This window comes from Pleurodeles waltl, chromosome 9 (genome assembly GCF_031143425.1).
Source record: "Pleurodeles waltl isolate 20211129_DDA chromosome 9, aPleWal1.hap1.20221129, whole genome shotgun sequence".
NCBI lineage: Eukaryota > Metazoa > Chordata > Amphibia > Caudata > Salamandridae > Pleurodeles > Pleurodeles waltl.
The window spans coordinates 269,405,033-269,420,775 of NC_090448.1; positions in this window are offsets into that span (position 1 = coordinate 269,405,033).

A 15,743-nucleotide genomic window follows, 5' to 3' on the forward strand; every position below is an offset into this window, starting at 1 on the left:
AGGAGCAGTGGCACCGGAGCAGGAGGGATCTGCATCCCACATGGCCCTGGAGGGCGAGACAACGGACTCGGAGTTCACCAGTGGGATGGAGGGTGAGCGGAGCTCCACGGCGGGGACAGGAGCTGAGACCAGTGATACGGACTCGTCCTCTGATGGGAGCTCCCTTGTGGTGGCGGCAACATCTGTGCCCCCGCATCTACGGGTACAGCCGCCACCCCCCCTACCTGCACTGCCCTCCCAGCAGCCCCTCAGCCTTTGTCCCGTGCCCGCTCACCCAGGAGGGTGGGCATCACCTTCGCCCCAGGCACCTCAGCCCCTGCCCCAGTCACCCCTGCTGCCCTCAGTGAGGAGGCTATTGACCTCCTCAGGTCCCTCACTGTTGGGCAGTATACCATTTTGAATGCCATCCAGGGTGTAGAGAGGCAGTTGCAACAAACAGATGCATTCCTGGAGGGCATTCATTCTGGTCAGGCGGCCCTTCAGCGAGCTTTTCAGACTCTGGCCTCAGCACTGATGGCAGCCATTGTCCCTGTGTCTAGCCTCCCCCCTCCAACTTCCTCCACCCAGACCCAATCCCCTCTACCTCAGCCTATCCCAAGCACACCTTCAGACCAGCATGCACACACCTCAACACACAAGGGAAGCTCTGGCAAACATAAGCACCACACATCCCACAGGCACTCACGCAAACATCACACACATGCAGACACACCAACATCCACTTCCTCCACTGTGTCCCCCTCCTCCACGTGCTCCACCTCCCTCCCAGTGTCGTCTCCATTCACACCTGCATGCACTACATCATCAGCCACTACTTCCATCACCAGCACACACACCACCACACCCCGCTCACATGCAGTCACCACCCCCACTGCCATTCACACGTCCCCTGTGTCCTCTCCCAGTGTGTCTGTGATGCCACCTCCCAAGATACACAAACGCAGGCAATCACTCACCCAACATTCATCCACCTCACGACAGCCTCCAGTACCTGCACCTGCACCCAAAACAGCTAAAGTGACACCTCCGACAACCACCTCCTCTTCCTCCACTCCCAGACCCCCTCCAGCTACCCATCCCAGTGTTCGTCAAAAACTGTCCCTCTGTAAAGTTGACCTTTTTTCCCCCACCCCCCCTCCAATTCATCAGTCCCGTTGTAGCGCCTCAGCCAAAAAGCCTCCAATACCAGTGGTGCCTGTTCAAGGTTTGTGGAGTGCACTGGCCACCAGGGCAGGCAGTAGGACCCGGAGCCAAGGCACTGGCAGCCCACCCCCTGTAAAGGCTCCAAAATTGGAGAGTGGACGACGGGACCGTGTTAAGACTCCTGGTGGGAAAACAACTGACATGGGTTCCAAGGGGATTGGAGAGTCAGCTGTGACTCCACCAAAGGTGGGGAAGGGCCAGAGGAAGTCTGCCCAGCCTGTTGTGAGTGTCACGGCGGAGAAGTGCGCTATCATTTCCGGCGGTCGACACACAACCGCCAGCACTGTCGTCACTGGTCCAGAGACCACCGCCAGAGTCACAGCCCAGGAGGGCACAAGTATCGTCACTGGTCCAGAGACCACCGCCAGAGTCACAGCCCAGGAGGGCCCAAGTATCGTAACTGGTCAGGAGACCACCGCCAGAGTCACAGCCCAGGAGGGCCCAAGTATCGTCACTGGTCCAGAGACCACCGCCAGCGTCACAGCCCAGGAGGGCCCAAGTATCGTCACTGGTCCAGAGACCACCGCCAGAGTCACAGCCCAGGAGGGCCCAAGTATCGTCACTGGTCCGGAGACCACCACCAGAGTCACAGCCCAGGAGGGCCCAAGTGTCGTCACTGGTCAGGAGACCACCGCCAGAGTCACAGCCCAGAAGGGCCCAAGTATTGTCACTGGTCCAGAGACCACCGCCAGAGTCACAGCCCAGGAGGGCACAAGTATTGTCACTGGTCCGGAGACCACCGCCAGAATCACAGCCCAGGAGGGCCCAAGTATCGTAACTGGTCAGGAGACCACCGCCAGAGTCACAGCCCAGGAGGGCCCAAGTATCGTCACTGGTCCAGAGACCACCGCCAGCGTCACAGCCCAGGAGGGCCCAAGTATCGTCACTGGTCCAGAGACCACCGCCAGAGTCACAGCCCAGGAGGGCCCAAGTATCGTCACTGGTCCGGAGACCACCACCAGAGTCACAGCCCAGGAGGGCCCAAGTGTCGTCACTGGTCAGGAGACCACCGCCAGAGTCACAGCCCAGAAGGGCCCAAGTATTGTCACTGGTCCAGAGACCACCGCCAGAGTCACAGCCCAGGAGGGCACAAGTATCGTCACTGGTCCGGAGACCACCGCCAGAGTCACAGCCCAGGAGGTCCCAAGTGTCGTCACTGGTCAGGAGACCACCGCCAGAGTCACAGCCCAGGAGGGCCCAAGTATCGTCACTGGTCCAGAGACCATCACCAGAGTCACAGCCCAGGAGGGCCCAAGTATCGTCACTGGTCCAGAGACCACCGCCAGAGTCACAGCCCAGGAGGGCCCAAGTATCGTCACTGGTCAGGAGACCACTGCCAGAGTCACAGCCCAGGAGGGCCCAATAATCGTCACTGGTCCAGAGACCACTGCCAGAGTCACAGACCAGGAGGGCACAAGTATTGTCACTGGTCAGGAGATCACCGCCAGAGTCACAGCCCAGGAGGGCCCAAGTATCGTCACTGGTCCAGAGACCACCGCCAGAGTCACAGCCCAGGAGGGCCCAAGTATTGTCACTGGTCCAGAGACCACCGCCAGAGTCACAGCCCAGGAGGGCCCAAGTATCGTCACTGGTCAGGAGACCACCGCCGGAGTCATTACCCAGGAGGGCCCAAGTATCGTCACTGGTCAGGAGACCACCGCCACCGCCGGAGTCAGTGCCCTGGAGGGCCCATGTCAGTTGTTTTCCCACCAGGAGTCTTAACACAGTCCCGTCGTCCACTCTCCAATTTTGGAGCCTTTACAGGGGGTGGGCTGCCAGTGCCTTGGCTCCGTGTCCTACTGCCTGCCCTGGTGGCCGGTGCACTCCACAAACCTTGAACAGGCACCACTGGTATTGGAGGCTTTTTGGCTGAGGCGCTACGACAGGACTGATGAATTGGAGGGGGGGGGTGGGGGCAAAAAGGTCAACTTTACAGAGGGACAGTTTTTGACGAACACTGGGATGGGTAGCTGGAGGGGGTCTGGGAGTGGAGGAAGAGGAGGTGGTTGTCGGAGGTGTCACTTTAGCTGTTTTGGGTGCAGGTGCAGGTACTGGAGGCTGTCGTGAGGTGGATGGATGTTGAGTGAGTGATTGCCGGCGTTTGTGTACTTTGGGAGGGGGCGTCACAGACACACTGGGAGAGGACACATGGGACGTGTAAATGGCAGTGGAGGTGGTGAGTGCAGGTGAGCGGCTTGTGGTGCTGGGTGTCCTGGTGCGATTCATGGTGCCTGTGGATGTGGTGCATGCAGGTGTGTGTGTAGACAAGACTGGGAGGGAGGAGGGAGAAGAGGAGGAGGGGGACACAGTGGAGGCAGTGGATGTTGCTGTGTCTGTATGTGGGTGAGGCTTGCTTGAGTGCCTGTGGTGTGTGTGGTGCCTATGTTTGCTTGAGCTACTTGTGTGTGTTGCCTTGTGTGCTTGCTGGTCTGTAGGTGTGCTTGGGATGGGCTGGGGTACAGGAGATTGGGACTGGGTGGAGGAAGTTGGAGGGGGGAGGCTAGACACAGGGACAATGGCTGCCATCAGTGCTGAGGCCAGAGATTGCAGGGTTCGCTGAAGGACAGCCTGACCAGAATGAATGCCCTCCAGGAATGCATTACTGTGTTGCAACTCTCGTTCTACACCCTGGATGGCATTCACAATGGTAGACTGCCCAACAGTGAGTGACCTGAGGAGGTAAATGGCCTCCTCACTGAGGGCAGCAGGGGTGACTGGGGCAGGGCCTCAGGTGCCTGGGGCGAAGGTGATGCCCACCCTCTTGGGTGAGCGGGCACGGGGCGAACGCTGAGGGGCTGCTGGGAGGGCGGTGCTGGTAGGGGAGGTGGCGGCTGTACCTGTAGAGGTGGGGGGCACAGATGGTGCCGCCACCACAAAGGAGCCCACATCGTCGAACGAGTCCGTGTTGCTGCTTGGTGATCCGTTGGCCGATGTGAAGCTCCCCTCGCCCTCCGTCCCACTGGTGCATTCAGAGTCCGTGGTGTGGCCCTCCATGGCCATGTGGGATGCAGCTCCCTCATGCTCCGGTGCCACTGTACCTCCGCCTGTTGATGCTGATGTACAAAAGGACAGGGAGAGCAGAAAAAGGGGGGGAGACAGAATAAAGAGAGTTTTAGTGCATGGATTACCACTACCGTTGGTGGACAAGACAAACGCAGCAGCCCCCTGCATTACGCCGTGCTCCTGCCCTCTGCACATGCAATTTCTGGGATATGGCCTATATGGCAATGGTGGACATCTGCGCACATGGATGCCACAGGGGCAACTATACCTCGACTTGGCACTCTGCTGAGGTGGGGTAGAGTGCCACATGGCCTACATTACGGAGGGGCCTTGCCTACCTAACTCGCCATGGCCTAGGGACACCCACAGCCCACCTCCCCCACCAAGACACCTCCACTGCACGCAAAGTCCGCAGAATGAGAGTGTACTCACCCCCTTGTGTCTGCTGTGATGCACTCACGCGCCCAACCAACTCCGGGTAGGCCACCGCCAGGATCCGGAACATCAGGGGGGTCATGGTGCGACGGGCACCCCTCCCACGTTGGGAGGCCATCCCCAGCTGAGCCTCCGCCGTCTTCTTGCTGCAGTGGCGAATGTCCTCCCATCTCTTACGGCAGTGGGTGCCCCGTCTCTGGTGGGCCCCCAGGGTCCGGACCTCCTTGGAGATGGCATGCCAGAGGTCCCTCTTCTGGTGGGCGCTCACCTACATGACATGCACAACGGAAGAGGTACAGTCATTACCAACTGCACCGTCGTTGTGAGTGGCCCCCTCCCTACTCTGGCCATTTGGCCCATTAATTCACATGCATTAATGTTCTATGAACTCTGCCCCCTTCCCTCTTCCAACCAGCCTTCTCCACCCAGGCCTAGCCCATACAACGTGCTCCCTGTGTACTAACCTGTTGGTCTGGAGGACCGTAGAGTAGCGTGTACTGGGGGAGGACCCCGTCTACCAGTTTCTCCAACTCCTGTGCAGTGAAGGCAGGGGCCCTTTCCCCAGACGCAGCAGCCATCGTCGCTTCCAGACCGAGGTCACAGGAGCACTTGCAGTGTAGGTCCTCTCCTGTCGAAGGTCAGGTATCTAGTGATTGAACAGAGAGAAAATGGCGGTGACATCCGCGGCGGTGCGCATCATCACCGCCAGCGCACCTGTTCATTGGCTCCTGGGACCCATAGGGTCCAATGTTAACCAATGCAGCATTGCGCCGCGGTCTACGACCGCCTACAGCGACGGTGTGCAACGCCAGCGCAGTTACCCCACAATCCCATTGTTCCAGTTTAGAGGTCAGGCAGCCGCCATTTCTGGGGCCCACATGGCTTCATTTACTACTGCGTCACACATAGCTAGGCCTACACTCAACACACATACAGGAAGGGTTTTGTGAGTGGTGTAGTCTTCTGTGTAACTGTGGGTACATACCTGGAGGAATAATGACTGGTGTTCGCTGTTGTCCTTCGTAGGCACCGTCAGCTGGGACATATGAGAAGATGGCATAATCCTCTGGTGTACCGACCGCTGGTGGACCTGTTGACAATGGAAGAGAGACATGTCATCGTAACCTACCGGTTTGACCGTGCCACAATCCAGGAACTATGTACCCAGTTGGAGCCAGACCTGATATCACGAATCCGCCATCCGACTGGAATCCCCCCTGACGTGCAGGTGCTGTCAGTGGTGCTGTCAGTGCTCCATTTCCTTGCAAGTGGCTCTTTTCAGACAACTGTGGCCATGGCATCAGGGATGTCCCAGCCTATTTTTTCCAACGTGTTGTCCAGACTGTTGTCTGCCCTGCTGAAACACGTAAGGAGATACATCATTTTTCCTCAGGTGGAGGATTTGCCTACAGTGAAAGGTGACTTCTATGCCCTTGGACATATCCCCAACGTCATAGGTGCCATTGATGGGACCCATGTAGCTCTGGTCCCCCTCCACAGGAGTGAACAGGTGTACAGGAACCAGAAGAGTTACCATTCCATGAATGTACAGATGGTCTGTTTGGCAGACCAGTACATCTCGCAGGTAAATGCAATGTTCCCTGGCTCAGTGCATGACGCCTACATCCTGCAGAATAGCAGAATCCCTGATGTGATGGGTCAACTCCAGAGGCGCCGTGTATGGCTACTGGGGTACTCTGGTTACCCCAACCTGTCCTGGCTATTGACCCCCATGAGGAATCCCAGGGCAGAGGAACGCTACAATGAGGCCCATGGGCGGACTAGGAGGGTGATCGAATGCACCTTCGGCCTCCTGAAGGCCAGGTTCAGGTGCCTTCATATGACAGGTGGATCCCTATTCTACTCACCGAAAAAGGTGTGCGACATCATCATCGCCTGCTCCATGCTCCATAATTTGGCGTTGTGACGCCAGGTGCCTTTTCTGCAGGAGGAGGATCCCGATGACGGTGTTGTAGCAGCTGTGGAGCCTGTGGAGCCTGTGGACAGTGATGAGGATGAAGCTGAGGAAGAAGACAATGACAACAGGGAGTCAATCATACAGCAATATTTCCAGTGAGAACATTTTCATTTTTAGCATTACATTAACTTTTACACTTTTACCTCTATCCTGTTTCTCGATTTAAATCACTATTTGGTAACTGAGTTGTACCCTTCCATTACGGTTTCACAGGTGTGGTTACCTACGTGTCAACTGCTTGCATCCTTCAAGGGCTTGTGATGTGTGACATAGGTATGTTAGCTTTACAATGCTAAACCCATTATGACACTGTCATTGATAATAAATTTTTACTAAATCACAGACTGACTCCAGATTGTTTTGTGTTTCAAGGGTGTTTATTGAAGTGCTCAGAAATGGGAGGGGGTTGTAAAATGAGGCTGGGTGATGGCGGAGGAATGTCCATGGCAGAGTCCATTCTATTAGTCTCACAGGTGCACTGCCCATCTGGGCATAGGAAGTGGAGCTGGGGCAGTTTAAGTATGGACAGGGTAACAAAGTGGGACAGTGGGAGGACAATCAGGGTGGTCTCATTTCCTGGCGGGGTCTTGCCATCTTGCTCTGTCCTGTTCCTGAATCTCAGGGACCGCTTGCGTGGTGGTTGTCCGTCTGCAGGGGGTGGGGTGCTGGTGTGGTGGTCCTGTGGCGGGGCCTCCTGTCCACTAGCGCCGGCGGAGGTGGTGGGCAGTTCATCGTCCTGGCTAGTGTCAGGGGCCCCTTGGAGTGCCACGGTGTCCCTCAAGGTCTGCTGTATGTCCTTCAGCACCCCTACGATGGTGCCCAGGGCGGAGCTGATGGTCCTGAGCTCCTCCCTGAACCCCAAATACAGTTCGTCCTGCAGGCGCAGGGTCTCCTGCAACTTGTCCAGGACCGTCGCCATCGTCTCCTGGGAGTGGTGCTATGCTCCCATGATGGAGGATAGGGCCTCGTGGAGAGTAGGTTCTCTTGGCCTGTCCGCCCCCTGTCGCACAGCAGCCCTCCCAGTTCCCCTGTGTTCCTGTGCCTCCGTCCCCTGGACCGTGTGCCCACTACCACTGCCCCCAGGTCCCTGTTGTTGTTGGGGTGGTGGGTTACCCTGGGTGCCCTGTAGTGGTGGACACACCGCTGATTGACCTGTCCTGGGTAGGGAGGTTTGGGCCCGCTGGGTGAGTGCTGTGCTGGTGTTACCAGAGGGTGGAAGGTCGGTGTTGGGCTGTGCCTGTGCAAGTGGAACCGACTGTCCCGAGGCCCACGATGGTCCGGGCTGGTCATTAGGATCCAGTAGGGCAGAGCTGCTCTCGTCACTGTGGGCCTCTTCTGGGGGTGGAGTGGTGTTGTCTGGACCCTCTGGTGTGGTGACGGTCCTTCGGGTTCCTGCAGGGGCATAAAAGCTAGCTTATTGCATGTGTGTGTGTAATGGTGTGCAATGGGTGGGTGTTTGTGTACCCCAGTGCAAGCATTCCTGTGTGTGGGGTTGTGTGGTGATGGTTGGGGGGGTGTACTGGGTATGTGCAGTGGGCATGCTTTAGTGAGGGGTGTCCATGCTTAGTTGTGTCATGCAGGGCTTGGTGTTGGGATGGGTGGTTTGTGTCATGGGTACATTAGTGAGGAGTTGTCGTGATAGGGGATGGGGTGACGGAGGGGGTGTGTGATAGCATGCAGGTAGGGTGGGGGATAGGATAGTTAAGATTTGACTTACCAGTGTCCCATCCTCCACCGACTCCTGCGAGGCCCTCAGGATGCAAGATGGTCAAGACTTGCCCCTCCCATGTTGTTAGTTGTGGGGGTCCGCCGCCAGTCCGCTGTACCGCGATGTTGTGCCTGGAGACCGTTGAACGCACCTTCCCCCGTAGTTCGTTCCACCTCTTCCTGATGTCCTCCCTATTTCTTGGGTGCTGTCCCACTGCGTTGACCCTGTCCACTATTCTGCGCCATAACTCCATCTTCCTGGCTATTGATGTGTGCTGTACCTGTGAGCCAAATAGCTGTGGCTCTACCCTGACGATTTCCTCAACCATGGCCCTGAGCTCCTCCTCGGAGAAGCAGGGGTGTCTTTGGCGTGACATGGGGTGGTGTGGGTGATGTGTGGGGTGGTGTATGTGGTGATGGTTGTGGTGAGTGTAGTGATGTGTGGTGTTTTGTGCGTGGATGTTGTGTGGGTGATGGTGTTGTGTGCCTCTGTGTAGTGGAGTTGTCTATTCTGTGCTCTCTCTCCGTCGCCTTCGTCTCTAATTTGTGGTCGTAGGGGTTTGTGGGTGATGTGGGTGTGTGTTTTATATTGTATTGGGTGTGTGGGTGTGTTGTTTGTATGTGTATCAGGTGTGTGTAAATCGAATTGTCCAAAGTGGCGGTGTTTTGGAAATGTGTGTGTATTTTGAGCGCGGCGGTGTGTACCGTCAATGGAATACCGCGGTTGAAAGACCGCTGCGTGGATTCGTGGGTCGTAATAGCATGGGCGTGTTTCTGTTGGCGTGGAGGTGGAGGATTTGTTTCCGCCAGTTTATCACTGACCTTTGGTGTGGTGGTGTTGTGTGGGTGTCTGAATTTCGGCGGATTCCAAGATGTGTGTCATAATAGCTGTTGCGGAATGCCGCCGCCGCGGCGGTGTATTGGCAGTCTTCTGCACGGCGGTAAGCGCCTTTTACCGCCAATCTTGTAATGACCCCCCTAGAGTTCTTTTTTTGACAAATCATTTAATTCGCCCTGGAAAACTATTCTTGAAGTGGGGCAAAGTGAATAAAACAAATAAGCGTTATACTGTGGGGGTGGCAACGCTGAACGTTGAATGAAAAAGCTGATCTGACATCAGTTTGCTCTGCCCACTCAACACGGGCAGTGCCAGCGGTCGCAGTGCTCTGCTGCCGGAGGGCTCTGTTACGGTACGGGAGCGGGAGCTGGTTTGGTGCTGCGGGCTGGGGGGGGCAGCCACAACCCACCGGTTCAACTTGTGACCCATCCACCTACATACAGCTACAGCCTAGGTCCACCCGCTAGCCCGCCCGCCAGACCATCCGCCAGTCCGCTCCTTGTGTGCTTGGCCTGCCTGCCATGTGTGCCGTGCTCTAGCTGGTGTCAATCCCAGCTGTCCCTCCCGAACAGGGGAGCAGCGGAGCGTGCAGTGGCCTCCCTGGTCTCCATCAGTCTACCGTTGTTTGACCAGTCGTGCAGTTGACCAGCTGGCACCTAGAGATCCAGCGGCATCCAGCTGGAGGTAGTTCAGCGGTGAAGTTAGCAGCGGCCTGGCAAGTAGCCCCAGGAAGGAGCCCCTGGAAGCCCCTGGAAGGCGGGGAGACATCAGAGTGGACATCAGAGTGGATAACGGATGACAGTTTGATTGCCCTGGCGGAATTCCCTGACTGAAGTCAGATTCACAGTGGCCCAGGAGCTCAGGAGCACAAGGTAAGGGGCCGTGAGTGTGTGGCGAGTGCAGTGGGTTTAGGCCCATTGCTGAGTGTGTGCCCCATCCCCCTGCGGATGTGGCCTGGCTAGGTTGGGTGCGGCTTGTGCTGTTGGCTCAGAGAGACCCGCTCGCCCCGGCTCACCCCTACCCACATACCTACAGTCCTCGCTTTGGTTGATTGCAGCTCAACAAAAAAGCTCAACAAAAGGCAAGCAAGAGACTAAACAACCAGCTAAGCTTAGTTTCACAAGGCACCTAAGCCACCTAGCCACTCAGCAACTGGGTTACACAATACTGCCTATACTGTTGATAAGTAGAGATGAGATCAGGCAAAATACAAGGCAGGACTACATTTACAGGTAAGAGGAAGAGGAAGGAGCAAGCAATGTCTGTTGAAATTCAATCAAAAAGGAGACCAGGACCGGACAGCAGAGTCCATCTTAGAAGATGTTCAAGGGACCTCACTCCGAGCTCTCAGAGTCCCCAAAGCCCTTCTCCCCTGTTAGTGCAGGACTTTGTAATTGCAGGGCCAAAAGCTGCAAAAGCTAAGCTAGTCAAAGAGACTGATAGCCATCAGCCTGGGGAGATAGCCCACGCGGGCAAGGAGGACAAATATTCAAGACTCTGCCCAACTCTAGCCAAGCCTCGTAAAATATCAGATTACTTTGGGCCACTAAGCAGGACTACTGAGTATCATGCCCCCCCTCATCAGTTTTGGTTCAGAATCAGGCCCGTGATCAGAGAAGGGACCTAGAGGTTGAAGGAAATCATCCTCTGCCTCCACCACTCTCTCCCATTATTAGCATCCTGGAGGGTAGAACTATAAGGGCCAGCTCCATGGATAAGGACTTCAAAGACATCAAAGATCTCAAAGATTACCTCCCTACACCAGGAGGGTCTTTGCCCACTGCAAGTGGGCAGGGCCCAGTTTTATATTTTCCGGCGTGGGAAAACCTGACCAACCAGCACCCTGCCTCTTCTGGTCAGGCTAGTCCAATTAACCAACTCAGTGACGAGGGCGATGCCCGTGGGGCACCAGGCGAGAGGGGTGTCAGACTCCGTGAAGGAGTTCTAGATCTAAATACTACTATTTTCCTGCAATTAGTCTAAAAAATGAGGCCAGGAGGGGCTATCCCTAAATGCATTGGAGGTGGGTGGGGAGGTATGGCTACCTACTCAGATTAATCGAGCCCCCAAGGTAACCCAAAGAAGTGACTCTAATGACCCTGCTGCCACCCTGGCTCCTATAACGGATATATGGGCAGCAATTTTGAATTCTATGCAGACAACAGTAACAGCTCTGCTGTTCCAGTCTCATAAAATAGACATTCAGGTAGACCTGTTGAACACCCTGGCAACATTTGTCACTAGAATTGATGGCAAACTACAATAATTGAATTCACTGATAACAAGGATATAAACAAATCAGCTTACGGACTTTACTATCTGCTCTTGCAAGGAGGTTGTAGATCGAATGGTACAATTGGCAGTAATCTTTGAAGACATTTTGATGGAGATTCACCGTCCAGGTAAAGAAGCAGGCACGTGTTTAGAGATCTCTTTGCCACTAAGGGGGTCATTCCGACCCCGGCGGGCGGAAACCGCCCAAACACCGCCCCGCGGTCAGATGACCGCGGGGGACATTCCGACTTTCCCGCTGGGCCGGCGGGCGATCTGCAAAAGATCGCCCGCCGGCCCAGCGGGAAAGCCCCAGCAAAGATGAAGCAGGCTCCGAATGGAGCCGGCGGATTTGCTGCTGTGCGACGGGTGCAGTGGCACCCGTCGCGATTTTCAGTGTCTGCCAAGCAGACACTGAAAATCTTTATGGGGCCCTGTTAGGGGGCCCCTGCACTGCCCATGCCAGTGCCATGGGCAGTGCAGGGGCCCCACGACACCCGTTCCCGCCAGCCTCTTCCTGGCGGTGTAAACCGCCAGGAAGAGGCTGGCGGGAAGGGGGTCGGAATCCCCATGCAGCGCCGCCATGGAGGATTCCTTTGGCCAGGGGAAAACCGGCGGGAAACCGCCGGTTCCCCTTTTCTGACCGCGGCTTTACCGCCGCGGTCAGAATTGGCCAGGAAGCACCGCCAGCCTGTTGGCGGTGCTTCCACGGTCCCCGGCCCTGGCGGTCATGGACCGCCAGGGTCGGAATGACCCCCTAAGTCTGCCCGTATCCCCCAAACCTCTAGCACCTTCAGAGAAGAAACAGTATAGCCCGCGAGGACAACCAGCTATGAGGTTAAGTAACTCAGAGGGGAACGCAATCCGAGAAACAGTTCTGGTGGCCCAAAGTAATGCTCTGGAACACCCATCACAAATGACCGAACATAGGGACTTCGAATGGCACCCCGGCCACTAACTGACCAAAAGAGAGTGGAAGCGAGCAAGGAAGGGCAGGAAGAGCACTCAGGTGGCTTCTAGATACATCACAGAAACACCGTCCTGCAAAGTGCAGGAGGAGGACGTGGGGTCACCGTGCCCTCCCCCAAAAGCATTACAGCCCTGGACATTAGATCATGGGAGGCCCCTGCCCCCCGCCTCTGCAACGGAAGGGTCGGAGTCGGGGGATATGGTTAGGCTATTCCAGGACCAGCAAGCAACCATTTCGTTGCGGTCTGACGAATTTAATCATGTGGAGTCAAGGCCTCCCCTAGGTCGGCGAGCAGAGGGGACACCTATTGTAGGGGAGATAGAAGCCACAGCATGGAACCGTCATTTGAGGTTAGACAGAGCGGATATCGAAATAGCACAGTCAAGTTTGACAGATAGCTTAAATCAGGACAGGTTGGATTGAGTTTTGCAGCTGTTATGGACCCCAGAGTACAAATCCAGAGGCCCGCAAGATGTGCTCAACTGCTCTTCTTTTCTCAAGTTAATAAATGCACTTCCTGACCTGGCACCAGTGACTTGTGACAACATTACCGCTTTACAATTTATCAAAGTGCAGGGTAGCCAACAAATGGATCCAATCTTCGTGATATTTGCATCACCAGAACTACCAACGCAAATCATGGAAAAGAGAAGTATCCAGAAAGATTGGGGAATTGAGGTATGCCACCCCCCAGGAGAAAGATACCTGCACCTGCTGCTGCAGGCAAGTTATCCAAAGAAGAAAGAAGTAATCACCTGGTCCGTCCCGTGAGGAGTAAATGGGAAGTCCCATGTTGGAGAATCTGGCCAAGACCAGACAGGACAAGGAGCGGCAGCCCAACCAGATTTAATAATAGAAGTAAAGGAAGAAAAGGGCCAAAGAAGAAAAATTTCCAGACATCCCTCGAGAGAAGGCCACTCCCAAGACAAATGGTCTTAGCTTCCAACAGCGCTAACCCCCAGATTACCTCCAAAAGCCTGAATGACAGACCAAAAGTCTCTTCTGACGCAAGGTTCATTAAGTATCTGTTCATGGAATATAGGGGGCCTTCAGTCGAAGCTGGAAGATGCAGAGGTTATCAAATTCCTGGGCACCTTCGGTATCATAGTGTTGCAGGAGACATGGGCACTTACGAACTTTCCTCTAATTGGTTATGAGGAATTTAATAAGCCTGCTGTGAAACACAACACATTTGGAAGGGCAAAGAGAGGTTTGTCGATCTATATCAATTCCAAGTTTGGGGCTAAACCCGTCCATAGGTCAGACGGGAGATCAGCCCTTCCAGTGGGTTCACTTGAACAGCTGGGCAAAAAATAATCATGAACCTGTGGTCCTGATCAACGTGTACATTAATCTCAAAAAGAAAATGCTGGAAGCTAATAAACTGCTAAAACATCTACTCCACATAAAAATGCATACAATTCTGCCTACTGGTTGGTTTCAGGAGATTTCAATCTCAATCTATTCCACATCCCAAGTGAGGATCATGTACAACTAGCGGTTCCACTGCCCACTCAAAACCTACCACACCAAACAAAGAAAGATAACATTGGTGATAAGCTAAATAAGTGCTGTGAGCTAGCAGGTTTCCTTGCATTAAACGGGTGGTTGCCGCAGACTCACCCTCGTCTGGACAAGAGACACTGAAAAGGTTGTTTCATACCTAGATTACACCTTGATTACACCTTGGTAAATGCCCCCCTATTTAAATTTGTGAGGGATTTCATGATCCAAGATCACCCAGAAAGTGATCATAACTCGCAAATAATTACAATCCAGACCCAAGTGCCTATCTAGGAAGAAACAAACCTCCTCAAAGGGGATCTTCAGTCTGAAAATCTAAAGCGACTAAGATGGAGCTTACAAGCAGTTTGGAAATTGGAAGCCATGACCAACGATCCATCAAGGGCAGTTGCCATATGTGAATCCTACACTATAAGCCTTATTAAGCAGTCTACAGGGAGGGGCAGGTTTAGGGGGTCACACCTGAGGTACAGAAATAGCATACCCATGCCATGGGCAATACGACAGGAAATCAGGGGTGAATAGGCTTCTGAGACAATTGTGGAATCATCCGACTGATGGATCAATTCTAAGAACCCTACAGAAAGAAAGGACCCTACTAAAGAGGGACATTTGGGCAAAATTACATTATGCATCAACATTGGCAAACCCTAGCCGGTTCTGGAGCTTGATTAACAACATTGAGAAAGGCCCCAGAGCTGCGAACAACGCGAACGTCACAGAGGAGGCATGGGTGGGATATTTGAAATCCCACTTTAAAGAAACATTCCCGACAGATACCGACTCACCAATGGGAGACGACTGTGGATAGGTCTGAGATTCAGGAGCCCATTACTCTTGGTTCACTTGAAATAATCAAGATAACAGAAAAAACGCAGAGACTGCGCTCCTGGCCTTAATGGCCTTCCACAGGCCCTATTTAAACAATTTACTCCAAGATGGGTGGTTTTCTTTGCCATAATGTTCAATTAAATCCTAAAAACAGGCTCCGTCCCAGACAGTTAGAAGGGCTCAATAATCCACCCCATTTACAAGGGAGGGAAGGCATCCTTACCTTCCAATTATCGTCTAATCGCCCTCTTGGATGCAGACTTAAAATACTTTTCCATAGGAATCCTGCAGCAGTTAGAACAGTGGGCGATGGACAAAGGAGGGCTCCCCATTAATCAAACAGGTTTCACGAAAAAACAGCGCAAGTTAACAAACCTCATGGCATTAAGGCCCTCATTATGAACACGGCGGTCGAAACCACTGTGTTCATGCTGGCGGCCAAACTACTGACCGTCAGGGTCCCCGGATCCCCGCCGGCCGCATAAAGAACATTCCTGTGGGCGGGTGGGCAGAAACATTGTTTCCGCCCTCCGGCCCACAGGAATGCCTGGCCGGGACATTGACAGCGGTTCCACATGGAGCTGCCGCCAATGTCTCTGTGCAGCGGGTGCAGCTGCACTTGTTGTGCTGATCACTGCCCAAAAATCAGGCAGTGACCTGCGTGATGGGGCACTGCACTGGGGCCCCTACACTGCCCATGCCAAGTGCATGGGCAGTGCAGGGGCCCCCAGGGGTGCCCCGGTACACCCCTTCCACCAGCCTTTCCCTGGCAGGGAAACCCACCAGGCAAAGGCTGGTGGCTGAGGAATCATTATCCGAGGGGCAGCACTGCTGCCCTGTCGGATAATGATTCCGACCTCCGCCAGGCTGCCTGACGGAGGCAGCCTGGCGGTGAGTGAGGGCTGCCGATGGCGGCCCTCATGGGGTTCTTTATGTGGCGGTGGCCCGTCATGCCGGCTGGTGGGTTTACCCACCACCGCCAG